The sequence below is a fragment of the Panthera onca genome, chromosome B4 (genome assembly GCF_046562875.1).
Source record: "Panthera onca isolate mPanOnc1 chromosome B4, mPanOnc1 haplotype 2, whole genome shotgun sequence".
Taxonomy (NCBI): domain Eukaryota; kingdom Metazoa; phylum Chordata; class Mammalia; order Carnivora; family Felidae; genus Panthera; species Panthera onca.
The window spans coordinates 4,207,923-4,235,554 of NC_138345.1; the positions used below are offsets into that span (position 1 = coordinate 4,207,923).

Genomic DNA, 27,632 nt, shown 5'->3' on the forward strand with positions numbered 1-27,632 from the left:
CTCCAGATGCAAAGGTCCCACCACGGACCCTCAGAATCAGAATCTTCATTTTGGCCAGATTCCCCACGCACTCGTTCCACATGTTGAAGTTTGAGAAGCACTTCGCAGGCAATTCACCAGGACGCTGGGGCCCAGGGCTCTGACAAAACATTGGCCAAAGGGAAAGTAAACCAATTTCCGAACAACTTACGTTCTCTTGCCGCTCCTAACACTGGTGAATTAAACGGTGTTTATTCTACTTCTTGATTTCCGATTACATGTTCCTCCTTCATGGCTGCCGTTCTCGGAAAACAACAACAACAACAACAAAAACACTAATATGTAATATGTTTATAATAGCACACATATAAATAGCTCTAATTAAAGCTCAACAGAAAATATATGGCATTAGAGATGAAATTGATGTAATTAACAATAATTTATGTGGAACCCTTTATGTGTTAGTGTATCAAAATAAATTAGTTGATTGTAGGAAGTTAATAATTAATTTGAGATGTTTATGGTAAGATATTGACCCAATAATGTATTCTGTTTTCTTCCTAGATTTTAATATTTATAAAATTTAGAAGTTGGTTAAAAACAAAAACAGGGGATATTTTAAGCTCTTATAATTGGATCTATTTCTATTAATTTATAGTCAAGAGGAGTACATTTATTTAAAATAGAGAAATACCATTTGCATTGCATTAACATTTACTAAGAGAGACAAAATGTTGTTACGTATTAGTATAAAGGAGCTTATTAGACTTAGAGTATGTGGCTTTGAATTGATTTTTGTATAAGCAGAACTTTTTTTCTTTTTTATCATGGCCATTTGGATACTTAGCCATTTTTCTTACTCTTTGTAGTTATTTTTCTTTAACTGTACTTTTTTTTTTTGCCTGTGGTTTTCATAACTTATTCATCCTTTTTTCTATATTTATGCCATAGGGACAGTCCTGTAGCTCTTAGTACTACTTAATGACTAAAAATATCTAGATGCTTCATACCTCGTGATGTCCTTAAGTCTCTAAATGTTGCAGAAGGCTTGCCTAAACCTGTGCAGAAACACTGGCCTCCTTTGGGCTGTGGTATGGCCACGAATCCTTTTGGAAAACAAGATAGGATGTAAACAGCGGATGAATAAGTGTATGTGGCAAAATGGCGGACACCACAGGCAGGACTTTTCATCTGAATTACAGACATGACTATCTGACATGCCATCACTATAGAGGCATTCCTCAAAGAAGATTGCATCTTCAGAATTGCAAATACTTTTGAGAGGGACCCACCTTCAGGCCTTCGGAGTGATCCCGTTTAGATCTCAGAGTGTCTGAGAAGAAGACATCACTGGAAATAAGTTGGGGGCCAGGCCAGGGAGCCATGGGTATCCCACACACAAATTATGCCAACTTACTAGATTTCCTAATTCCACAGTTTTTAAAGTGGAAGGCAGATTTTAACAACAGGCCTTTTATTAACCGAGAAATTTGCATTATTAACTTTACATTTACATAGAGAGAAAAGCCCGACTGAAGAACCCCTGAGAATAAGTTAATATTACAGTCGGTGAGGACACAGGCTGGGGGGAAGGCCCTGCTCTGGACGAGAAGGCCTGGCTATCCGCTCTGCCACTCACCTGCCGCGTCTTCCCGAGCACGAGCTGGTTCGTCTCCCCAGTAAATTGGGCCCAATGATCCCGACTGTCCCCTCCTTGCTTTTGTTTCCCAAAGAAAAATAACAAGTGAAAAAGAACATGAGTAATTTAAACCTTCCCTTCAACTAGTTTTAAAATTACCACCTTAGGCTTACAGATCTGGAGTTATTTTCTATGATTTCGGTGAATTAAAAAATAAAATACAAAAAAAAATTATTGGAGAAAAGGGAAAAATGGTTTAGGCAAAGCAATAAAGTCATTATTTAATATTGAAGCTCCAGGCTTTGTGGTTTTGAGTAGAATTTAAAGCTGGATGAGTATTTTATTTCTTACTGCATATTAACCCATTCTTCAAAAGAGGTAACTTGCTGCCTTCCATAGGGCTGCAGTGAATTCTGACGTCTTTCAGACACCGTACTAATTACATTATTAACTGCGTATGAATTTCATTTTTAAAAGTAGGAAATGAAATAATTGTTAAGTTTTTGCCTGAAGACTCGAGAACATCCTCCATAAATTAATGAATCCCATTAGAATGAATTTCACTGTGAATGCCCACGTGAATAATAATTATTGATAGGAATAAAATAAATCCCACCGAGTTTAAAAGTGCCAAGTGGTAATAATGAATGAGGACAGTCACACCTGGATGAAATTAGCTAGAAAGAAGATTACAAATTGTTATAAATAGAGATTTTAGGAGGAATTTCATCTTTCAAGCAATTTTCTCTGAACAATTATATCTCTTTAAATAATCCCCAGCATCAATATTTTGTTCCTTCAGTATCGTAAGGCTAGAAAGTAACAGGGTTCAGTGTTTGGTCGTAGTGCGGGGTGAGTGAATTTGACTTTATGAGATAAAAGCAAGGAAGGTAGGAAGGGAGATGATCAAAAGCTGCATTTGCACATATGGGGAGTGCCCTAATGGTACCCTCTATCTCAGCATTAGAATGTGCCCTGTCAGTTTGCCAACCAATAGTTCATGACGACGGCATGACAGCACCAACTCCGTAACGAATCACATAAAACTTTAAATGAATTTGTACATGCGCCGTTTTAGGATTTGGCAAAATTAGGGATCTTCTTCACCGACTGACCAGGACTTTCTTTGAGAAGAGTGTTTCAAGATACGAAGAGACAAAGAGTCAGTCCAATAGTCTGTTAGGTGGTGCCTCTTCAAGGCGACTGTGGTAAGTCTTCGAAGTTGTTCCTGCCGCTTTCTGTGCTCACCTCAGGAGAGCTGCTCCTGGCCCCAACCCACAAAATCTGCGTGCTCATACAGTCAAAGGGGTAGGGGCAGGGGTTTGCCCACAGCTCAAGGCTCAGTTTAATGCAGAAGACCAGGGGCGCCTGGGTGGCGCAGTCGGTTAAGCGTCCGACTTCAGCCAGGTCACGATCTCGCGGTCCGTGAGTTCGAGCCCCGCGTCAGGCTCTGGGCTGATGGCTCGGAGCCTGGAGCCTGTTTCCGATTCTGTGTCTCCCTCTCTCTCTGCCCCTCCCCCGTTCATGCTCTGTCTCTCTCTGTCCCAAAAATAAATAAAAAACGTTGAAAAAAAAAAAAAAATTAATGCAGAAGACCAGCTGACAGCTTTTTATAAGAGGGATGTGCTGGGAAAGGGACACCTGACCCAATTCGATACCATTAATCTCACTGATCAGTCATGGGAGCCGTCTAGTCACAATTCCCTTATTTAATCTGAGGCCAGTACAAAGATAACGTCTGATTGAAACTCCCTTAATGAGGCACCAAGAGACTGTATTTTTCACTGTTCTCTAATCAAAACATAGAATAGAGGCTTATACATCTCCAAACCAAGAGACTCTACACATTTTGCATTTCTTTCTCTTTATAGAAAGCCTCTGGGAAAGAGGTACATAGATCTCGGAATAATTTACTGCAGAGCAATAGACAATGCTCAAAACCTATTAATTCTGATCCCACATTCTTTAAAAATGAGACATTATAACATGATTGATGCCAGGTTTGTTATAATTTTAATGACAACGAAAGGTATTTGGCCAGCCTTCGTAACAACATCTTAGAAATATTATTGTATTGTATTGATCTTCTGTTTTATATGTGTGATATAAAAGAGACTTGCATAAGAAAGTGCTTATTACACATTTCTGGTCAAATTGCCCCATTCTGACAGCCTTTTGCCAGGGGTGCCTGGGTGGCTCAGCCGGTTAAGTGTCCAACTTCGGCTCAGGTCATGATCTCACGGTTCGTGAGTTTGAGCCCCATACCAGGCTGTGTTGACAGCTTGGAACCTGGAGCCTGCTTCAGATTCCGTGTCTCCCTCTCTCTCTCTGCCCCTCCCCTGCTTGTTCTGTGTGTCTGTCTCTCAAAAATGAATAAACATTAAAAAAAATTTTTTTAATAAACACTTTTTCCATGCTATACCTAACATAGACCATGAGCAATTATGTCGCAGTAGTTTGTTTTCTTTCTTTTATATCATCTCAGATGACTGTTGTCGGGAAGGAAGAACTTCCTCTGCCCCTCACAGTCCTTCTAGCTGGACTAAAAATCAAATGGACATGAGACAAATTCATAGGAGAAAAGCCAATTTAATTTCATACGTATGGGGAATTCACACAGACATGGAAACATTCCAAAGACAGTCAAGCAAAATGAGGTATACATGTCATTCTGAACTAAGGAAAAGGCGGTAGAGACCTGGAACTTAAAAGGTAAGGAATGCAAGCCACAGGAAGATGTAAAAGGGCCAATGTTTGGTAAACAAATGTTTGCCGAGCCACGCAGAAACCATGGGACAAAGAGACCTTGATCCAAGTGGCCTTGCTAAGCTCCTCTCTGTCCAGCATACCTGCTTCCTATCATAATGCAGCTATCTGTGATGGTAGCTCTCTTCCTGGAGCGGGTCCTCTGTCCAGATTCTTTTTAGGCAGTTGAGGGAAAGGTGAAGAGTTTTTCCTGACTCTGCTGGATTTTGATTGCTTCTATCTCACAATAATCTTTATGCCAAAGTTGCCCGTCTTAGGACAGCCTGTCCCTTGGCCCCTACATTATTTGTGAGAATATCTAACTCACTCACCCAGTGACTTACTAGAAATTTGTATACCTACAAATACCTGATGTTTTCATTTTTACAATGAAATTTCCAGAAACAGCCTCATATAGCCAACAAAACAGAGCTGAAGTTCAAGACAAATTGTGGACCATTATTTTTCCAGTGGGGAAAGAAAAAAAAATGAAGAATTTCATATATTAACCTTACTACACAGAAATAACCTATTAAGAAATAACCTCTGAACTTAGTTTATTCATAAGGACATTCTTTTGAGTTTAAAGAATTTAGAGATATGGAATGTATACAGAAATCAGAGCTGAGAGGAATCCTACAGTCTGATGAAAATTGAACCCATTTCTTTTGCTGAATTGGCAAAATCACGGTTCAGTTGGTTGAGGGTGCCCATAATATGACCTTCTTTTTCCAACAGGTGGATTCTGGAGGTTGAGTTGGCAGTTAATCAAATTTGATCTGGAGATGAGATGTAGAAACTGTAAAAGGCAGATGGAATATTCCTCAGCAGATTCTGAAGCAATGGAAAACCCTACCATTTTTCCTGCTCGCCTCCCCTCGCACTGTTTATCAGCCTCTCATCTTGTGAGCAGGTGTAGCTGGAGGAGGGACAGTTGCGCCTACATCATTATTTCCCAGAGCATCTGGTTCTTTCCAGTCATCTCCTGCTGTCACTTTCTGAAACCACTTTCTCAGACACATTAGCCTGTGGGCAGTGGTTTACTGCTGAGCCATTCTCTGCTAAAAGCCATCAGTAGCCCCATTCCAACTGAGAACCAAAGAGGTTATAACAGTGTATTTCGCTCTAACCAAAGTGGGAGACCGTGGATTTATAGCAATGTCAATGTGCATGTTCCCAAGAGGATTCCTATTAGAAATGTACACAGAGCCTCCAAGCAGGTGTCCCTAGCACTGTCAGTCACTAACAGTAGTTATCTGTGTTGAGTCCTTTAAAGGACACCGTCCCTTAAGCCCTCCTAGACCACATGCTTCCACGTCCAAATGTTTTCTAAGCTATTTAGAAATGATAGGCCTTAATAGTTTTGAAAACAATTTCGTAAATTACGAAGCTATCCTCTGATTGCAAAAATGCCTTCAGCCCCTTAGCTCCCTTATTCAGCAAAGTGTGGAAGATGTTGGTTATGGTGTGATAGGAATAACACAACTTTTTGTGTTCTGGCCGTACCAGGCACTCATGGTATCCAGATGGCCCTCAAAATTCATGCGAATGGCATATTCATTGTCGAGACTCATGAAGGCATAGAGGAAAGATTAAGGGTACATTATAGATGGATGGTTATGTAGCAAACGCCTGTAAAAGTGCATGGCACCTATTTTTGACCTGAGACCAGTAACCCATGGAATCACAGTCTTCAAATATTTTACTCACTGTGAAATGAAAAAATTGCCACTAAATGAAAATACTAATATGGGTATTTGACCTCTCCACCTGCCTTTGAAGCTTTGAGAAACAATTCTAAATGAATAGGAAAACACAGTCATACTCTTTTCTGTTTTATAAGCATATATATATATGAAACAAAAGAATTTCTTAATGTTCCTACACATAAAGTAACTCTCAAATCCGTATAACATTTCTATGATTTTGTTCAGAGAGATACATTACGGCTTATTTTGGGAATAGTATTTGGGCATGGACATGGAAAAAACAAAGTGCATAGAATATGCAAAAATTTAGTCATGTGAATATTTTCTATCCAATTCCACTGGACAGAAAAGATAGAATTGTCAACCGTTCATAGAATAGAAAAATAAAACATAAAATACTCTATGTTGGATGCCCTTCCGCAGCTTTGGCCAAACTACACAGACGAGCGAAACAAGCTGATTCTTTGTATATACTTGATATTTGGGTAGTGCTACTTTCTCGCAATTTTTAAAATTTATTTTGCAGTTTCCTGTACTAAAAACTACAGAAGCTATGACTAAAGTAAAATAAAATTTAGAATTAGATAAAAAATATAAAGAACTCAAGAGAAGTTTTGATTGGGTTTCCTAGACTCCTTGAAATTGAGGACCTTCCCATTTTAATTAAACAAATCAATTTCAACATATTGAACTGAATTCTATTCACCTACCCAGGAAAGGAGGTTTTAGGGTCCCAGATTCCCTCAGTCACCCGGTTTGGTTGTGCCTTCGCCCTCCCCCCACCACCCATGGGTGATCTGCTGACCAGCCAGGGGGAAAAGCCAGCAGTGGAAAGTAAGCACTGTGTTTGATATTTTGTTTTGTTGCTAGCAATTCTGATCACTTGCAGGTGCATCCAAAGGAATTGAGATGCAGATGATTTGGGTGGTGAGGACAGTGGTCTCCAAGCTCCAACCTAGTGGACCTCCTAGTGGTCTCCATCCTGGTGGTCTCCATCCTAGTGGTCATGCTGGTGGTCTTCATCCTTCATGCTAGTGCTCTGTTATTTCCTGACAGATTTTCAACAGCCTCTGCACATCCTCAATTGCTCAATATCTCTCACATTATCCAAGGTCAGGAGAACCATATGGCTTTATAAAGATCAAAGAGTAAAGTCAGGAACCCACGCTTTTAAAAGTGAAGAACTCCCCCACTACGTAGTTTAGAGTCAAATGCACATAGCACGCTAACTACAAAGAATATATGTGGCCACGTTCACCTACTTGGAAGTAGAATAATGTGTCTGCTAGGGCTGAAAGGACAAGGCTGTCTTCCACCAGGAAAGTAGCAGAGTGCAGACATTAAGGGAAAAGATATTACAGACGCTGGGTTGAGAGACTCCAAATGGTGGGTACAAGTGAGGGGAAATGGAGAAATTAAATGAGAAATTAACCCCTCAGTCTCTAAGGTCATTCTTTGTGTTGAAATTCAGTTGTTTTAAAGAGTCTTTATTACTAGAGACATGATTTTCTCATAGCCGAGGGGGAAAGTTCAATTACTGTGCCCATCTAATCGTCCATTTTAAATCATTTTTGTGTAAAGATTGAGTGTATTGGATGGATTTGTCATACTCAGAATGAAACGGGTACAAATGAAATGCCTGTTAAGGGACATTAACTTTACTATTTTCTCATCTGCTATAAAAGCCTAGTAAGTACCAAGATTTGACATAGACTGGGGCATATTATCAGGCAAGTAGGGAAGGGAGAGGAGCTTCCCGATGGGTTTAAAAACCAGTAGCTTTTGGTTTAGTGTCTAGGGAAATTTAAAAAAAAAAAAAGTGTTTTGTTTTTGAGGGTTAATGAGATATCACTCTTCTGGTGTTATAACTGACTTGTTTTCTGTATCCAACCGCCCCATGTATCTTAATGGGTTTCTTTATGTCAACGCCATTTTTCTAGTCATTACCATCCATGTGCCAATCAAACAATTATCTTGTCATTCCTTTTATAAGACCTTCCGTAAAGACCCACAGAATCCGTTTTAGAATAATGGAGTTACAATAGTAATCAGATCATAAACATTATCTTTATTGAACATTTCATGGATAATTTGAGTAAAGAAACAAACGCCAAAACAGCAAATAGTAAATATTCTATGTAAATAAAGGGAGTATTTAAAAATTATTGCCATTTATTAGAAGCTGACATATGTTGTTTTTATGGCTTTTAGAGATTCTTGGTAAAGAGAGCTGTGAGCAATTTTAATTGACGCGTTTCAACCGTTGTCCAATATTAGTTCACAGCAACAAATGGAGAACGGGCTGGAGTCCAGTTACCAAAAACTGGCCCCTTTATGACGTAGCTCAAATTATGGTTTTACACTTGCCAAATGTGACTCTGTGTTTGACTTGGGAACCGGTCGTCGTGATGCAATCTGTGACAGCCCTCATGGACACGTATTAGTACTACCTACTTTGGAAAGCTGAAGAGACAAAAAAGCGTGGGATGTTACAAAGTACAAACTTATTTCTGATTCTAAATACGTCCCTTGGTGCCCAAATGGCAAGTGCATTTGAACAAGCTACGTGTCCTCCCAGGTTCCATGTTAACATCGGGTACCAGTTTTGGCATTAACCTGGCTCTATGTTGCACAAGTATGTGCCATCACATGCTGAAGCCATCAAATGGCAGGTTCCTTGGCACCCATTTTTGGATGGGGTATTTCCAGCAAAAACAAGGACTTAGCAAGCAGTTCAAGTGAAGTACCCAGGGACGAACATAAAGCTGCAATGGCTTATAGGCGCCCAGTTTGTGTAAATAAACCAATCACCAACCCTAAGCTACGCGAGGAGGAACCACCTTGGAACGTAACATCACAACCAGGAAATGAAAAGCCACTAGCAAAAACAGCCCCTCAATATTAAAGGAAACTTGAGGCTAGGAAAGCTGAAGAGCAGGAGTGAGAAGAGACAAGAGTCCTGATTGGCCGTGCTCCTGCCCACCCCCCCACCCCGGGGCACATCACTGATGAGACTGCTTCTCAGCCACCTCACCCCTCGAGAGCCGGAGACTGACAAGCAGATCAACAACCTAAACAAGGGGTGCCTGGGTGGCTCAGTCGGTTAAGTGTTTGACTTCAGCTCAGGTCGTGATCTCATGGTTCGTGAGTTCAAGCCCTGCGTCAGGCTCTGTGCTGACAGCTCAGGGCCCGGAGCCTGCTTCGGATTCTGGGTCTCCCTCTGTCTCTCTCTGCCCCTCTCCCGCTCACACTCTGTCTCCCTCTCTCTCTCAAAATTAAATAAACATTAAAAAACAACAACAGCAAAGAATCTAAACAAGAAGCTCCAACCAATTGAACAACTGAGAGAAGAACCAACATGTGGAAACAACTAGAAAAACACCAACCCAAGAAAATGCAGCAAGACAGAGCCTTTCTCCAGGAGCTGGAAGACATGGCTTTGGGGATTTAAAGATTCACGGAAAGCAAGTTAGTGATCAGAAATCAGGACAAACGGGTGCCCGGGTGGCTCAGTCGGTTGAGCGCCTGACTTGGGCTCAGGTCATGATCTCATGGTCTGTGAGTTCAAGCCCCACGTCGGACTCTGTGTTGACAGCTCGGAGCCTGGAGCCTGCTTCCGATTCTGTGTCTCCCTCTCTCTCTGCCCCATCCCCACTCAAGCTCTCTCTCTCTCTCGGTCAAAAATAAATAAGCATTAAAAAAAATTTAAAAAAAGAAATCAGGACAAACATATTTGTTAAATCCATATATGTAGACTATCCATGTGCCCACTCTTAGTTTCATCTATAACTTTAACCATTTATCCAAGATTTCTTTTTAAAAAATAGGACAAGACACCATGAAATGCCTGAGAATAAATCTAAGGAGGGATGCCCAAGAGGTCTACAAAATTGCCCCCCGTGTCAGAACCACCCATTTAGAAGTTGACCTACACGTATATGGTAAACTTACTTTTGGCGATGATCCCAAGGCAATTCAATGAAAAGTAGAACGTCATTTTGACAAACAAGACCAGCGCATTAGACATAGACCCTTGACTCATAACCACACATTTAAAAACATGGAATGGATGGCAGATATTAATAAAAAATCCAAAACTAAAATATCTAAAAGAATATGTAAGAGAGGATAAAAATTGTAGGATTTTGGGTACACACACACACACACACACACACACACATACACACATCTGAATCTCACAAGAAAAAATAATTGATGGCTTGAACTTTATTAAAATTAAAACTATTTTTCTTCAAAAGAATTAAAACCATACCATCAAGATAAAAAGGGAATTAACAGCATGAGAATATATTTGCAATACAACTATCAAACATAGGACTACTCTCTAGATTATATAAAGAATTCTTCCAATTTAGGGGTGCCTGGTGGTTCAGTTGGTTTAAAGTGTCTGACTTCAGGGGTGCCTGGGTGGCTCAGTTGGTTAAGCTTCCAACTTCAGCTCAGGTCATGAAATCATGGTTTATGAGTTCAAGCCCCGTGTGGAGCTCTGTGCTAACAGCTCAGAGCCTGGAGCCTGCTTCAGATTCTGTGTCTCCCTCTCTCTCTCTGCCCCTCCCCTGCTCATGCTCTGTCCCTCTCTCAGAAATGAATAAACATTTTTTAAAAATTTTTTTTAAATAAATAAAGTGTCTGACTTCAGCTCACGTCATGATCTTGTGATTTGTGAATTCGAGCCCCACATTGGGCTCTCTGCTGTCAGTACAGAGCCCACTTCAGATCATCTGTCCCCCTCTTTCTCTGCCCTTCCCTACCTCATGCTTGTGCTGTCTCGCTCTCTCTCTCTCTCTCAAAAATAAACATTAAAAAAAAAAAGAATTCTTACAATTCAGTAACAGGAAAACAAATGACCCAGTAAAGTGGACAAAATATTGAACAGTCCTTCACATAATAAGGTACAAAAATACCACCAAATGCGTAAAAACCCCCAAAATACACAAGAGGATGATGAATGTCATCGGTCAGTAGGGAAATGCAAACTCAAACCACAGTCAGATACCACCAGCCACCTTCTAGAATGGCCAGAAGAGCTGACCTGATGTTGTAGAACCCTGACTCTCTCATACATTGCGGGTGAGGTTGCAAACAGTTTGACATGTTCTTAAACAAGGTAAACATACACTCACCATAAGAAACAGCCCTTTCATTGCTGGGTGTTTACCCAAGAAAGAAGGAAATGTTTAGAAAAGGACTTATTACACGACTGTTCGTAGCAGCTGTGTTTGTAATAGCCAAACACTGGAAGCATCCCAAATATCCATTAGTAGACTTATAGGTAAACAAAACACAGTATATTCATTCTGTTAAAAACCACTCAGTAATCATTTGCAACAACGTTTTTTAATGTTTATTTATTTATTTTGAGAGAGAGGGAGAGAGAGAGAGAGCACATGCACAAGCGGGGGAGAGGGAGAGAGAGAATCCCAAGCAGGCTCCATGCTGTCATCCCAGAGCCTGATACAGGGCTCAATCCCATGACCCTGGGATCATGACCTGAACCGGAATCAAGAGTCAAGGTACTTAATCCACTGAGCCACCCAGGTGTCCCAATATGCAACAACCTTTAGATACATACAACAACGGGGGCACCTGGGTGGCTCAGTCAGTTAAGCATCCGACTTCAGCTCAGGTCATGAGCTCCCAGTCCATGAGTTCGGGCCCCACATCAGGCTCTGTGCTGACAACTCAGAGCCTGGAGCCTGCTTCGAGTTCTGTGTCTCCCCCTCTCTCTGCCCCTCCCCCGCTTGCACTCTGTCTCTCTCAGTCTCTCAAAAATAAAGGAAACATTAAAAAAAAAAAAAGGTACATACAACAACGTAGATGGATCTCAAAATAACCAGGCTGAGTGAAAGAAGACACAGAACACTATTGCTGCTCTATGATTGAATTTTGTTAAGATTTCAGGAAATGCAGTCTAATCCCTCATGACAGAGAACACATCATTGATTGTTGGAACAGGGTTGGAGAGAGGGAGAGATGGCCCAGGGGCCTGAAGTAACTTTTGAGGTAGATGCAAGTGTTTGGTATCTTGATTACAGTGATGGTTTCACAGTGCATACTTCTGTCAAAATTTTTCAAAGTTTGAAATTTAACTATGTGTAGTTTACTATAAATTAATTATATTTCAACAGAATGGAAAAAAATAAAGTTTAAGTTGACATGCAATTTACCCCACTGAGGCAAATTGTGGTTTTAGTCCATAGCTTTATTTTCAATTTTGTAAATATTTTTTAATGTTTATTTATTCTTGAGGGAAAGAGAGAGAGAGAGAAACATGAGTGGGGGAAGGGCAGAGAGAGAGGAAGACACAGAATCCGAAGCAGGTTCCAGGCTCTTGGGCTGTCAGCGCAGAGCCCGATGCAGGGCTCAAACCCATGAACCTTGAGATCGTGACCTGAGCTGAAGTCGGATGCTTGACCGACTGAGCCACCCAGGCACCTCTCCAGGCACCTCTTTGTTTTCAGTCTCTGAACAAATCTCAGGTCATGAAATAATCTCAAAAATAAGATTATTCCCCCCCCAAAAAAGAATAAGATTATTCCTGAATGTCATACATTCTTTGAGGTTACTTTTGGAATTCTTTCCCATCATGTAGTACCATTTAGGATTCTAATATAGTCAGTTGCAGCTCAGAGAGGTCATGTGGTTTCCCAAAATTCCTATCACAGTTTCTAAAATTAAAATATGTGGTTAAAAAAATATCTTTTGGAATGTCACCAGCAGGCTTTAAGAAGAAAATGCTAAAAGAGAAATGTAAGAATAGACACATTTTGGGGGCGCTTGGGTGCCTCAGTCACTTAAACATCTGACTTCGGCTCCAGTCATGATCTCATGACTTTTTTAACAGAATCTGAGAGGCAATAAGTGTACAGATCCCACATTTCAAAAAAAAAGTCTCGATCATGAACGGAAATGTCAACTGCCATCTGATGGAAACTCTCCTGTTGGATAAATACCATTTTCTTGCATAAATTAGAAGCAATCTGATAAGAATACTGGAATTTGGTAAAAACAAATCCTACTAATATCTAGGAAATTTTACTAAAATCCAAATATTTACACATAATACGCTCTACAGTTCATATCTGATATCTGAGATCCTGGAGCAGCACTTGCTTCATTACTAGAAAAGTTGACTGAGCTACCAAAGTGGAGAAAAAAAATCAAAATCCATAATATGAGTTACCAAACTTCCCAACCAGAACATACACACACACATCCTTCAGTAACACTAGCGATTTCTTAAAATGAATGAGAAGTCCTTTGAGGTGAAATTTTGAGGCCGATAAGTTATAAGTACATCAGTTATCCACTGAAAAATGATGCCGTATTAACAAACCACGTCAAAACCGTAAGCTTTTATAAAAGTCATGGCTTTGTGAGTTTGCAATTTCAACTGGTCTCAGCTGAGCTGTTTTCTTGACTGGCTCTGGGACGTATCTGGGAGTATCTGGGCCCTGTGTCCCTCCCTCATCTTCTCTCAGACTAGTTTGAGCAAGCTCTCATGACAGAGGTGCCAAGGTGAGCGAGCATAATCGGCATGTCCTTTTCTTCTGTTAGCATCACATTTGCTAACTTCCTGTTGGCTAAAGCAAGTCACAGGACTGAATCCAGGGTCAGCCACCCAGTTCCACAACAGAACTAAGTGTGACTCATCTTCTGGATGACCTATTTTGTTCCATTGATCTATTTGCCTATTTTTCCCATGCTGTCTTAATTATTGTTGTATCTGGTAATCATGTGCCATGACTTCTCTGACTTTTCGTCACTTTCAAAAATGTTTTAGCTTATGTAGGTTTTTGCATTTCTACATAAATATCAAATTAGCTTGTCAGTTTTTTACAAAAATTTCTGCTGAGATTATGGTTAGGGTTGCATTGAACCCACAGATAAGTTTGGGGGAAATTAAAATCTTAGTATTATTGCACCTTATAGTCCATGAACATGGTATATCTCTCTACTTATTTTGTCCTCCTTTCTCTTTCAGAAATGCTTTCATGAACATGCCTTGTGTCTCTTTTATTAAACTAATCTCCAAGTATTTTATTTTTGCTCATATTGTGAATGGATCTTTTTTAAATTTCTGATAGTTCATTGCTAACACAAAGAAACACTTTGTTTTTATATTGATTTTCTTCTTGTGATCTTGCTAAATTAACTTAATATTTCTAGTAGTTTTGCAATATTTTTCTTAGGATTTTGTATACATTTTATATACATATATACATATATGTATATACATATATACATATATGTACATATATGTATGTATATTTCTAGTAGTTTTGTAATATTTTTCTTAGGATTTTGTATATATTATATATATTATATATATATGCATATATATTATATATACATTATATATATAATATATACAATATAATATATACAATATAATACATACATTATTGTATATATTATACTGTATATATATTTATTTATATATATAATATATTATTGTATATATTATTATATATTGTATATAATATATTGTATATAATGTATACATTATATACAATATAATATATACAATATTATATATATATGCATATATATTATATATACATATATATAATATATACAATATAATATATATAATATAATATATACAATATATATATATAATGTATATATAATATATATATTATATATATATGCATATATGTTATATATACAAAATCCTAAGAAAAATATTACAAAACTACTAGAAATATACATACATATATGTATATATATATACATATATATATAAGTATACATGTGTGTGTATATATATATATATATTCACGAATGAAAAAGGAAGTATTGGGGAAAAACCAGCAGGAAAAATCATAAAGCCACTATATACAGATATAGATATAGATATAGATATAGATATAGATATAGATATAGATATACATATACATATACATATACATATACATATACATATAATATCATATCATGTGTGAATGAAAATTGTACTCCTCCCCTCCCCATTTTTATGGTTCTTACTTGTTGTGCTTGCTTTGTTGTACTGGCTAAGATTTCTAGCACAATGATGAACAGAAGTTCCGGGAGTAAAAAATGTTTGCTTTACCTCTGTTCTTCCCTAGGAAGCATCCAGTTTGTCACTGTTAATTGTGATATAAGCTATACATTTTTCCTAGATGCCCTTTACTACATCGAAAAAGACTACTTCTATTCTTATTAGGCAGACAGCTTTTATCACTGATGAAAGTGGAATTATGTCAGTGCATTTACTGAGATGTCATATGATATTTCTACTTCATATTGTCAATGAAGAGAATTAATATTCTCTGTTTTCTAATGTTAGACCAATCTTCCATTCTTGAGATAAACCCCACCAGGCATAGTGTATAGTCCTTTCCACATACTGCTGTTTACGTTTGTTAACACTTTATTGAAAGTTTTCCCTCCATGTATGCAATGGACAGACTCTAAGGTGGCCCATAATCCTAGACTATTAGCGTTTGTGAATCTGATGACCTTTGTGAATCCTTTGTGCATAATCCCCTTGTTTGACTGTAGGTGTGTCCTGTGATTTGCCTTTATAAACAAGCAGCAAAGGCGGGGGGAGTTTCCCTGATCACACGTACCTGATCGTGTTTTGAAGGACTGTAGCTTCCATCTTGCCAGGGGACTCTTTCCCTTGAACACTTTTAAGAAACAAGCTGTAGGTTAGGGTCTGGCCTATGGAGAAGACCACATGGGAAGCAGACTAGGACAGCCTCCGTCCTGTGGGCAACAATACACAGAAGCCCTCACTCTGGAATTTGTGTGGAACAGAGTGTGACTGCCACGGAGCTCAGAAGCAGATTTTCCTCCCCTGCTCCCGTCCAGCCTCGGAGGAAACCACAGCTCCAGCCACACTTTGACTGTAATCTTGCAAGACATGAGAGCAGATGAGCCAGAGGCCAGACACCCCGGGGGGAGGACCAGGGCTGGGATGACCGACAACAGGGACGTCGTCTTTAATTCTGAGACCTATGGAGCAGTAATACACTGGCTCACCAGTACCTCGTGCTCCCTTTCGTTTTTAGTGGTTTTTAGTGTCGTTTTTAGTGGTTTTATGATTTTTCCTGCTGTTTTTTCCCCAATACTTCCTTTCTCGTTAGTGAATCAGTGGCCTTCAATTGATTCAATTTTTTGCCGTTTGTCTCTGGTATTTGTCTTCACTCATTTCTTGTATTTATGTTTGCTAATGCTGTGGTCAGCGTCCACACTGGTTTGTGTTTATATATGTGGTTACTTACCAGGCTGCCACTGAGTAGTCTGGATCTTTCCCTTCTGAACTCCTCACGCAGAACTGGATTCAAGCATATTTAAGTGTCCTTCGACCCTGTCACACAGAAAAGCATTCTATTTAAAAAAAAAAAATTTTTTTTAAGAGTAACATTCAACTTTTTAAATAACAGTGAAAATTTAAAGATAATAATAACAATGGGGCGCCTGAGTGGCTCAGTCGGTTAAGCGTCCAACTTCAGCTCAGGTCGTGATCTCGCGGTTCGTGAGTTTGAGCCCTGCGTGGGGCTCTGTGCTGACGGCTCGGAGCCTGGAGCCTGCTTCTACTTCTGTGTCTCCCTCTCTCTCTATCTGCCCCTTCTCCACTCACACTCTGTCTCTCTCTGTCTCTCTCTCAAAAATAAATAAACATTAAAAAAAATTAATAATAATAATAATAATAACAAAATGGTAGGCCAAAAGAATGTTATGGTTTGTTTTCCACTTTTTGATTTCCAGAAAATGTCCCTCCCAACTTAGATGTTCACCTTGCAAAACACGGCACACTTGTCTCTCCTTTGCCCAAAAATTTCAGTCCTGATAGTCCACATTTTTATTACCTGTACCTGTACCTGTTTAACTCATCATTTCTCTCAAGAGTCTAAAATCTCCAAGCACGTGGACTTTCAGTAGCCAGCCGTAGTCTCCAAAAGTGTTAGGGTGGCTTAATAGGCTTTTACTCCAGATTTTTGTGGAAATGAAAATAATTTTTAGCATAGATTTTGAGATCTCATTACTTTTACACATGTGAAGATACTGGCAATATCTTTTACAGCAAACATTTTGTAAAACCAAAAAAAAAATCTGACATTAAGGTGTGGCAACCTTTCCAGTCTGGGTTTCTAACCCCATTCTCCTGAAACACTGGACACTGGGGTTGGGGAAGGGGGGGTTGGCTAGTGCTCACAATTCAGGCTGGACAGCAGGTTCACAGCAGCATGGAAACAGTGATGCTGGAGATGATCAGTGACCCGTCTTCAGACATAAGACCACTGATAATGGATCCCCTAGTCATCGATGAGTAAGGATGGTGATTTCTGTATGGTAGCATATGCCCTTTTGAAGGTCACAATGTTAAACTTTTACAGGCTGGTTTTCATGATCTTAACGGTGAGCATTTAATGCGTCCAAACAATCTCAGCTTTTTAATTGGTTTTGCCAGGAATCCTTTCTCCCTGACATCAAAAGATGTAGGAATGTGTTGTCGAAAACTGACCTCCGTGCTTCAGAACCAAAATAGAACGCAGAGGCAGAGTTCCAGATAAAGAGGAACAGTCGCTTTATTGCTTTGCTAGGTAAAGGCGGCTGCAGCAGCCTGTGATCTTCAAAACCTGCAAGCCCAGGGAGGGAGGGGCCCCGGGGGTTAATAGGGAAATGCAGGAGCTAGTCAGTTTCAACAGGAGTTGTAGAAGCACTGACTGCCTTGTTAGTCTTTTCTAGGGTGGTGCCAGGTTCCTGAGACAGAGGCAGAGAAGGGAAGAGGGGAGCTTTGTGGAAGAGAGCAATCAAAAGCTTACTTTAAATTTTTTTATTGATATTCAAGTTGCTCAACTTGCAGTGTAGTCTTGGCTGCAAGAGTAGAACCCAGTGATTCATCCCTTACATATGACACTCAGTGCTCATCCCAACAAGTGCCCTCCTTAATGCCAGTCACCTCTTTAATCACCCCCACAGCCCTCCCCTCCAGCAATCCTCAGTTTATTCTCTGTATTTAAGGATCTCTTACGGTTTGCTTCCCTCTGTTTTTATCTTATTTTATTTTGCCTTCTCTTCTCCTATGTTCATCTGTTGAGTTTCTCAAATTCCACATATGAGTGAAATCATGTGATATTTGTCTTTCTCTAACTAATTTCGCTTAGCATAATACCCTCCAGTTCCATCCATGTTGTTGCAAATGGCAAGATTTCATTCTTTTTCATTGCTGAGTAGTATTCCATTGTGTATATATACACATATACCATATATATACACACACATATATACTATACACACACATGCATATATATATATATACTATATATACCATATATATATGGTATATATATACTATATATACATATAGTGTATATAGGTGTGTGTGTGTGTGTGTGTGTGTATAGTATATATATATACTATACACACACACACACACACACACACACACCACATCCTCTTTATCCATTCATCAGTCTATGGACATTTGGGCTCTTTCCATAATTTGGCTATTGTTGATAGCACTGCTATAAACATTGAGGTGCATGTGCCCCTTTGAATCAACACACCTCTATCTTTGGATAAATTCCTAGCAGTGCAATTGCTGGGTTGTAGGGTAGTTCTATTTTTAATTTTTTGAGGAACCTGCACACTATTTTCCAGAGTGGCTACACCAATTTGTATTCCCACCAGCAGTGCGAGAGGGTTCCCCTTTTTCCACATCCTTGACAACAACTGTAGTTTCCTGAGTTGTTACTTTTACCCATTCTGACCGATAAGGTGGTATCTCAGTGTGGTTTTGATTTGTATTTCCAGGATGATGAGTGATGTTGAGCGTCTTTTCATGTGTCTGTTAGTCATCTGGATGTCTTCTTTGGAGAAGTGTCTATTCATGTCTTCTGCCCATTTCTTCACTGGATTATTTGCTTTTCAGGTGTTGGGTTTGGTAAGTTCTTTATAGCTTTTTGATACTAACCCTTTTTGCAATATGTCATTTGCAAATATCTTCTCCCATTCCATTGGCTGCCTTTTAGTTTTATTGATTGATTTCTTTGTTGTGCGGAATTTTTTATCTTGATGAGGTCCCAATGGTTCATTTTTGCTTTTATTTCCCTTACATCCAGAGACATGTCAGGTAAGAAGTTGCTGTGACCTAGGTCAAAGAGGTTGCTGCCTGTTTTCTCCTCTAGGGTTTTGATGGTTTCCTGTCTCACATTTAGGTCTTTCATCCATTTTTAGTTTATTTTTGTGTATGGTGTAAGAAAGTGGTCCAGGTTCATTCTTCTGCATGTTGCTGTCCAGTTCTCCCAACACCATTCACTGAAGAGACTCTTTTTTCCATTGGATATTCTTTCCTGCTTTTTCAAAGATTAGTTGGCCATATGTTTGTGGGGCAATTTCTGGGTTCTCTATTCTGTTCCATTGATCTGTGTCTGTTTTTGTGCCAATACCGTACTGTCTTGATGATTATGGTTTTGTAATACAAGTTAAAATCGGGGATTATGATGCCTCCAGCTTTGGTTTTCTTTTTCAACATTACTTTGGCTATTCATGATCTTTTCTGGCTCCATACAAATTTTAGGATTGTTTGTTCTAGTGGTCTGAAGAATGCTGGTGTTATTTTGACAGGGATTGCATTGAATGTGTAGATTGCTTTGGGCATTATCGACATTTTAACAATATCTGTTCTTCCAACCCATGAGCATAGAATGTTTTTTCCATTCCTTCAGTTTCTTTCATAAGCTTCCTATAGTTTTCAGTGTACAGATCTTTTACCTCTTTGGTTAGGTTTATTCCTAGGTATTTTATGGGTTTTGGTGCAATTGTACATGGGATCGATTCCTTGATGTATCTTTCTGCTTCTCCATTTCCAGTGTATAGAAATGCAACCAATTTGTGTGCATTGATTTTATATCCTGTGACTTTGCTAAATTCATTATCAGCTGTAGCAATTTTTTGGTGGAGTCTTTCAGTTTTCCATGTAGAGTATCATGTCATCTGTGAAGATTAAGTTTGACATCTTTGCTAATTTGGATGCCTTTTCTTTCATTTCATTGTCTGATTGCTGATCTAGGACTTCCAACACTATGGTGAACAACAGTGGTGAGAGAGGACATCCCTGTTTTGTTCCCGATCTTAAGGGGAAAGCTCTCAGTTTTCTTCTATTGAGGATGATATTAGCTGTGGGCCTTTTATATATGGCTATAAGATGTTAAGGTGTGTTCCTTCTATCCCAACTTTCTTGAGGGTTTTTATCAAGAAAGGATGCTACATTTTGTCAATGCTTTTTCTACATCTATTGATAAGATCAAATGGTTCTTACACTTTCTTCTATTAATGTGGTGTATCATGTTGATTGATTTGTGAATACTGAACCAGCCCTGCAACCCTGGAATAAATCCCACTTGATCATAGTGAATAATTCTTTTAATGTACTGTTGAATTCGATTTGCTAGCATCTTGTTGAGAATTTTGGCATCCAGGTTTATCAAGCATATTGACCTGTAATTCTCCTTCTTAGTGGGGTCTTTGTCTGGCTTTGGAATCAAGGTAATGCTGGCTTCATAGAATGAGTTTGGAACCTTTCCCTCTATTTTTATTTTTTAGAACAGTTTGAGAAGAATAGGTATTAACTCTTCTTTAAATATCTGGGAAGTCGTGTAGCCCAGGACTCTTATATGTCGGATGATTTTTGATAACCAATTCAATGTGTTTGCTGGTTATGGGTCTGTTCAAATTTTCTATTTCTTCACATTTGGGTTTTGGTAGTGTGTGAGGGTCTAGGAATTTGTCCATTTCTTCCAGATTGTCCAGTTTCTTGGCATATAATTTTTTATAGTATTCTCTTATAATTGTTTTCATTTCTATGGTGTTGGTTGTGATCTCTCTTCTTTCATTTGTGATATTATCTATTTGGGTCCCCTGTCTTTTCTTTTTGAGAAGTCTGGCTAGGGGGTTATCAATTTTGTTTATTCTTTCAAAATACCAGCTCTTAGTTTCATTGATCTGTTCTGGTTTTTTGGATTCTATATCATTTATTTCTGCTGTAATCTTTATTGTTTCCTTTCTTCTGCTAGCTTTGGGCTTTATTTGCTGCTCCTTTGCTAGCTCCTTTAGGTGTAAGGTTAGGTTCTACATTTAGGACCTTTCTTGCTTCCTGAGATAGGCCTGAAATGCAGTGTATTTTCCTCTTAGGACTGCCTTTGCTTCGTCCCAGAGGGTTTGGACTATCATGTTTTCATTTTCATTTGTCTCCGTGTATTTTCTAATTTTTTATTTAATTTTCTGGTTAACCCATTCACTCCTTAATAGGATGTTCTTTAACCTCCGTATATTTGGGGTCTTTCCAATTATTTTCTTGGGGTTGATTTCAAGTTTCGTAGCGTTGTGATCTGAAAATATGCATGGTATGATCTCAATCTTTTTGTACACATTGAGGGCTTTTTTGCAACCTAATATGTAAACTGTTTTGGAGAATGTTCCATGGGCACTCGAGAAGAATGTGTATTCTGCTGCTTTAGGATGAAATCTTCTGAATATATCTGTTAGGTCCATCTGGTCCAATGTATCATTCAGAGCCATTGTTTCCTTATTGATTTTCTGCCTAGGTGATGTGTCCATTGCTATAAGTGGAGTATTAAAATCTCTTATAATTGTGGTATTATTAGCAATAAGTTTGCTTATATTTGTGATTAATTGATTTATATATTTGGGTGTTTCACGTTGGGGGGGGTATAAATATTTACAATTGTTAGATCTTCTTGATGGATAGATCCCTTAATTATGATATAATGCCTTTCTTCGTCTCTTGTTGCAGTCTTTATTTTATTTTTTAATGATTATTTTATTCATTTATTTATTTTTAATGTTTATTTATATTTGAGAAAAAGAGAAACAGTGCATGAGTTGGGGGGGGGGGGCAGAGAAGAGACTGAGACAGAATCTAAAGCAGGCTCTGGGCTCCGAGCTGTCAGCACAGAGACCGACGTGGGGCTCAGACCCGCAAGCCATGAGATCATGACTTTAGCCAAAGTCGGATGCTTCACCAAATGAGCCACCCAGGCACCCCCAGTCTTTGTTTAAAAATTTAGCTTGTCTGATATAAGTATGGTTACTTTGACTTTCTTTTGACTTCTGTTAGCATGACAGATAGTTCTCCATCCCCTCACTTTCAATCTGCAGGTGTCCTCAGGTCTAAAATGAGTCTTTTGTAGGCAGCATATAGAAGGATCTTGGTTTTTTATCCATTCTGATACCCTGTGCCTTTTGACTGAGGCATTTAGTCGATTTACAGTCAGAGTGATCATTGAAAGATACAAATTTAGTGCCATTGTGTTACCTGTAGATTCCATGTTTATGGTGATGTCCTCTGGTCCGTTGTAGTCTTTCCTGCTTTATACTCACAGAGTCTCTCTTAGGATCTCTTGCAGGGCTGGTGTAGTGGTCATGACTCCTTTAGACTAAGATTTTCCCAGACAAACAAAAAGGTTACTTTAAATTCTGGCTTCACTGAAGCAGTGGTGCAGCCATTTTGACTTTTGTTCAACTTTATGCTTTTAAGTGATTACAAATAGACATAAAAAGTTACCGGTTAGGGGCACCTGGGTGGCTCAGATGGCTGAGCGTCCGACTTCGGCTCAGGTCATGATCTCGCCGTTCGTGGGTTTGAGCCCCACGTCGGGCTCTGTGCTGACAGCTCGGAGCCTGGAGCCTGTTTCGGATTCTGTGTCTCCCTCTCTCTCTGCTCCTCCCCCACTCGTGCTCTGTCTCTCTCTCTCTCTCTCAAAAATAAATAAACATTAAAAAAAATTTTTTTAAGTTACTGGTTAGATTCATAAAATCTAATTCTTAGACTATGGTTGAAACACACAGATCAGGCTTCGGCACTTAACTGTTTTCAGTCTCCACTGGTATCAGCCCTTTACAAAGATTAATGGTGCTTAAAAACATTATCGCCGTTATTGTAAAGTGTCCAAGTTTTACTAAAAATAAACCCTTTTCTAACCGTTTATTGGGCTTAATTTTATCCTTCTTTCCTCCCTAATTACATTTATAGGTTGTTTCCCTCATTAATTTAACGATGGGTGTCCTTTCGCTTAATATAGCAGAGTCAATACAGTGAGAATTAGTCTGTATCCAATCCATGTCTGCTAGAAATGTGCCATAAGTAATAACGTTGTAAATTCCAGTGCTGTACATTTCCACAGGCTTACACCTATTTTATGTTTTCTCTATTTTTAATAGCACAGTAGTTGAGAAAATTTAATAGCAGTGAAAAATGCAGTGCCACCAATCAGAATCATTATAAAAAAAGAGCTCAGGGGCATCTGGGTGGCTCAATTGATTGGGTGTCCAACTTCAGCTCGGGTCATGACCTTGTGGTCTGCAGGTTCGAGCCCCATGTCAGGCTCTGTGCTGACAGCTCAGAGCCTGGAGCCTGCTTCAGATTCTGTGTCTCTCTCTCTCTCTCTGTCCCTCCGCTGCTCACACACACACACACACACACACACACACACTGAAAAATAAGTAAACATTAAAAAACAAATAAGAATAATAAAAAAAAGAGCTCAATGGTTCTTTTCATCATATCTTTTACAGATGTTTTTACAGAGAGAATGTGGTTCATTATGTCACAGGGTGTCCTTCTATGAGTATCCCCCAGGAAAAACCTACTTAGTTCTAGGGCCACAATGTCATACTTATCTTAACCTTATAAACATTGTTAATTAAGTAGCCTGATCATCTCAGAAACTGAGAGACAGCTCTACGGTTGAGGGTCTCCTGCCTTGGCCGTAGATTAGAGCTGCTTTTGAAATTCTTAACAATCTAACCTTGCAAAGTCCCCACCTCAAAGGACCAGTCAAGTCAGATTTTAAGGGTGAAGAGTCTGGATATCTATACTTTTGAGCTGCCTAAATCACTTTAATCTGCAACTGTGGTTGAGAAGGACTAACACAGTGTTAAGAATATCCATGATCAGGAATGCATTTTAGTCGTATAGGTATGCCCTTACATGTCTCCACTTTTGTTTTACCATCAATTTTAACATTCTTGTTATCATTTATATGTTTTTACAACCTGCCTTATACGGTTTTCATAATTAAATAAACAACATAGCATGATGGATATGAACAGAGATTACTCGCAAGAAAAAAATTGACTTTGAGTTCTGGAACTAGAAATACAGAGTATAGAATTTCCTGTGCTACCTTCCCTGTGAACAAATTAATTTAGAAGAGAAATAATTATACAGTTATTTGAATTTTATGTGCTTGTAATATTTTAAATATTTATTAAAATCTAAAACAGAAATCATAAATGCCACAGGATACTTCCCGATAAAGATTGTACTTATAAAACAGCAAATGGAATTGATCGAGACAAAAGTGTCTTGCACTCCATAATTGATAGCAATAAAACTAGAGCTCGAAAAAATGCCAGTTATCTATTATCTCCTGTAATAATCCTATATGTGGCTATAATAAAGCCACAGATGTACTTGTTGATCCCAGAGAGTAACACTAAGTCCAGGATGCTGAAAGTGACAGCACGTAAGATTCAGGAGAGCAGACGTTGGTCGAACTTTTATTGAAATATCCCCCAAATCTAGAACAGTGCTCGACAAAGTAGGTGCTCAACAAATAAATATTTGTGAAGTGTATGAATGCATAATATCCCTATGTGGTCATGTATAAACACAATAAGGGGTCCCCTACATGTACCCAGGTGTATATTTAATATAAATATGTATGCTTAGATGTAAAACAAATATAAGTATATAAATACTTAGACACAGATATACATATAAATATTCAAATCTAAAATATGTAAAATTCAAGTGTAAAATCTAAGCATAAAACATTTATGCTTAGATGTAACTTTTATGTAAAATATACGTACCTACATGTATCCACACACATGTACACACAGAGTTAAAAACGGTATTTATCCAAACCGGAAAGAAATGTAATATATTTAAAAGTGATTATGGGGCGCCCGGGTGGCTCAGTCGGTTAAGCGTCCGACTTCAGCTCAGGTCACTATCTCACAGTTCGTGAGTTCAAGCCCCGCATCGGGCTCTGGGCTGATGGCTCAGAGCCTGGAGCCTGCTTCGGATTCTTTGTCTCCCTCTCTCTCTGCCCCTCCCCCATTCATGCTCTGTCTCTCTCTGTCTCAAAAATAAATAAAACGTTAAAAAAAAAATTTTTTTAAGTGATTGGTTATTCAACATGGGATAAAAAGAGAGAAATGTGTTTCCATCGTTTCCTGGGTCTCAAAGTTACTATTCTTCTTTCAAATAATCAAAAAACATCTTCTGTGGCAGAGTATGAATTATGTTCATAACTGGTCATTTTACCATGAAAAGTCAAGGCAAAATAGTTGAAGCATAATACCCACCCACTGATGGTGTTGCTAAAACAGTATTCGCATGAAAGAGGGTCAGGAAGGAAATATCGAGATTCTGTTTCAGGCTAAAAGCCTATTTTATATTTAACGGCCACTTCCTGGGGTGGCCAAGCACTGGCAAAGCACCAGCACTGGCAAAGCAGAGAACATTTGGAACTGGTCACATCCCACTCTGTCATTGGCCTGGCATGCCGGGCATTCTTTACCCTGTACTTGGGGAGTTTCCAAAGGGGCAATTCAGTCCAGCTTCACTTGAAATGAAATTCTGCCCTTGCTTCACTCAACTGCTCGGTGAGTTGTAGCAAACAGCCTTCCAAAACAGAAAAAGAAAGGAAACGAGTAAAACAGAAATGAGCCAGCCCGGGTTCTTTCATTTTTGTAGTTTTTAACAAACCACTCCTTTATCGAAAACTTCAATGTTTAACGGGTGTGTTGGCCTTGTGCCCTTGATGGAGACGCCCAGAACATGAAATCTAAAAACAGGAAAACCTTCTTGGGTTTGTTATCAGCTCAAACACATCAACCCCACCACACTTGGTCTGTCACCTGAGAGTTCATGGCGCCCTCAGAGGATCTGAAATTCGTAAGAAAGCTCGTGATCAATAATGAAGGTGCATGAGCGCTCACTCTGCTGTTTATGCTCAACAGAGAGCCGGGCAAAACCCCTTTTGTTTCTGTTCAGATTTAATGCATCAGCACACAGAGCTGACTGGACCTTCAGAGCTCCTCCACGGCCCCCACGAGCGAAACAGGGTCCAGACGAGGAGGCCCCTGGCCGATTTGCACATCTAGTTGCAGATGCTAGGCAAACCTCCTTTTCTTCCATCTACATGTGGGGCTCTTAAGCCCTCCCACGCGCAGAGACCGTGGTTGGGGGTGACAGAGAAGGCCTTCCATGTGGCAGGTTCATCTCTGAGTTCATCTCTCCGTGCCAAGCAAGCCAAAGTAATTTGTTGTTCAGTCCATTCAACAAAAACCCTATCCAGCCAGACGCGGGAAAGAATCAAGCTATAATGAGGATTTATACTTTCACAAAAGATTTCTCCCCGGTACAAACTTAGGGTAACACCGTGCATTCAATTGATTCATGGAAGGTAAGCATTTTAGAGATGGCAGGACCCTTACATGGGGCCCCTTTTCTGATCCATTCTGTGTTTAGTTTTCTGACCAGTGTGTTGGAAGCCCAGATACAGGCGATGGTTTACACAAGGTCCTAATTTTAGTTTCTGATGGAGCCAGCCCTACAGCTCGGAAGGAAATGGGTAGCTCACTTCCTTTTCCCACTGGAACACGAGACAGTACCGAAAACATCAGTAACCCCACCGGAGCAAAACTGACACTTCAAGTGAATTAGAACTTTACGCCATTTCTTTGTTTTATAAAATATCTCCTTGAGCTTTCGTTAGACTTGAAGAAATTGTAAAGTCATCTCCAGGAGAGGGACTCTGTTTTTCAAGTCTTTACAGATGTGGCATAAACAGAGTACGTAAGAAACTAGGATGTGGAACTGCTGAAACACGCCCTACAGAGCCCTCGCAAGCACACATCACTCACCCAAAGGAGGTTACAAAAACCAACCCTTCAGGAGGAAGTGCTCGTCCAATGATCAGAATGCAAGATGCCAACTGTTGAACACAGAGCTTGAAGTACCAGGATTTGTCACACGTTTTAAATGATGATTCGGAAATGCTCTGAGACGTTGTGAAACACTTCCCGATCCTAGTTCCTTGGGCAGCATCCCTGTGTCATAAACAGACGATGGTCAGTAATGCCCCCTAACACACTCTGCACCCGACAGCTTGATCAGGACGAGAGGCATCCGTGAGTAAGCCGGCGTGGGCTGTGAGGTTGGCATCCCTCACACGTGGCTTTTGGAAATCGAGACCTGAGCTGTGTTCCTCGGCCACATGAAGGCACCGGCGGCAGGAAGCGGTGGTGGAGATGATACCCTTTTGTTCCAGCCAGGAGGAACCTGCCTGTCCTTGGCTATGTGGCCCGTGAAAGTCGGCACGGAAGCAGATCAAGACTGTGGCGTGCGAGCCGGGGACGGGTCTTCATCCCCAGCGTAGACGTGAGGTGGGGGACAGTAAGTGTGCTGGCCGGTAACTTCACCTACAGCCGTTACGGATGAGTGACACAAGGCAAAGAGGAAGGAGGAA

General features: G+C 39.6%; 1 long non-coding RNA gene and 1 pseudogene across 1 annotated transcript in view; both read left to right on the forward strand.

The window, feature by feature from the left end:
* Positions 1-27,632, forward strand: part of LOC132695150 (uncharacterized) — a 206,329-nt gene that overhangs the window by 148,935 nt on the left and 29,762 nt on the right. The window lies entirely within an intron of this gene.
* On the forward strand, positions 1,141-27,604 carry LOC132695437 (eukaryotic translation initiation factor 2A-like; annotated as a pseudogene).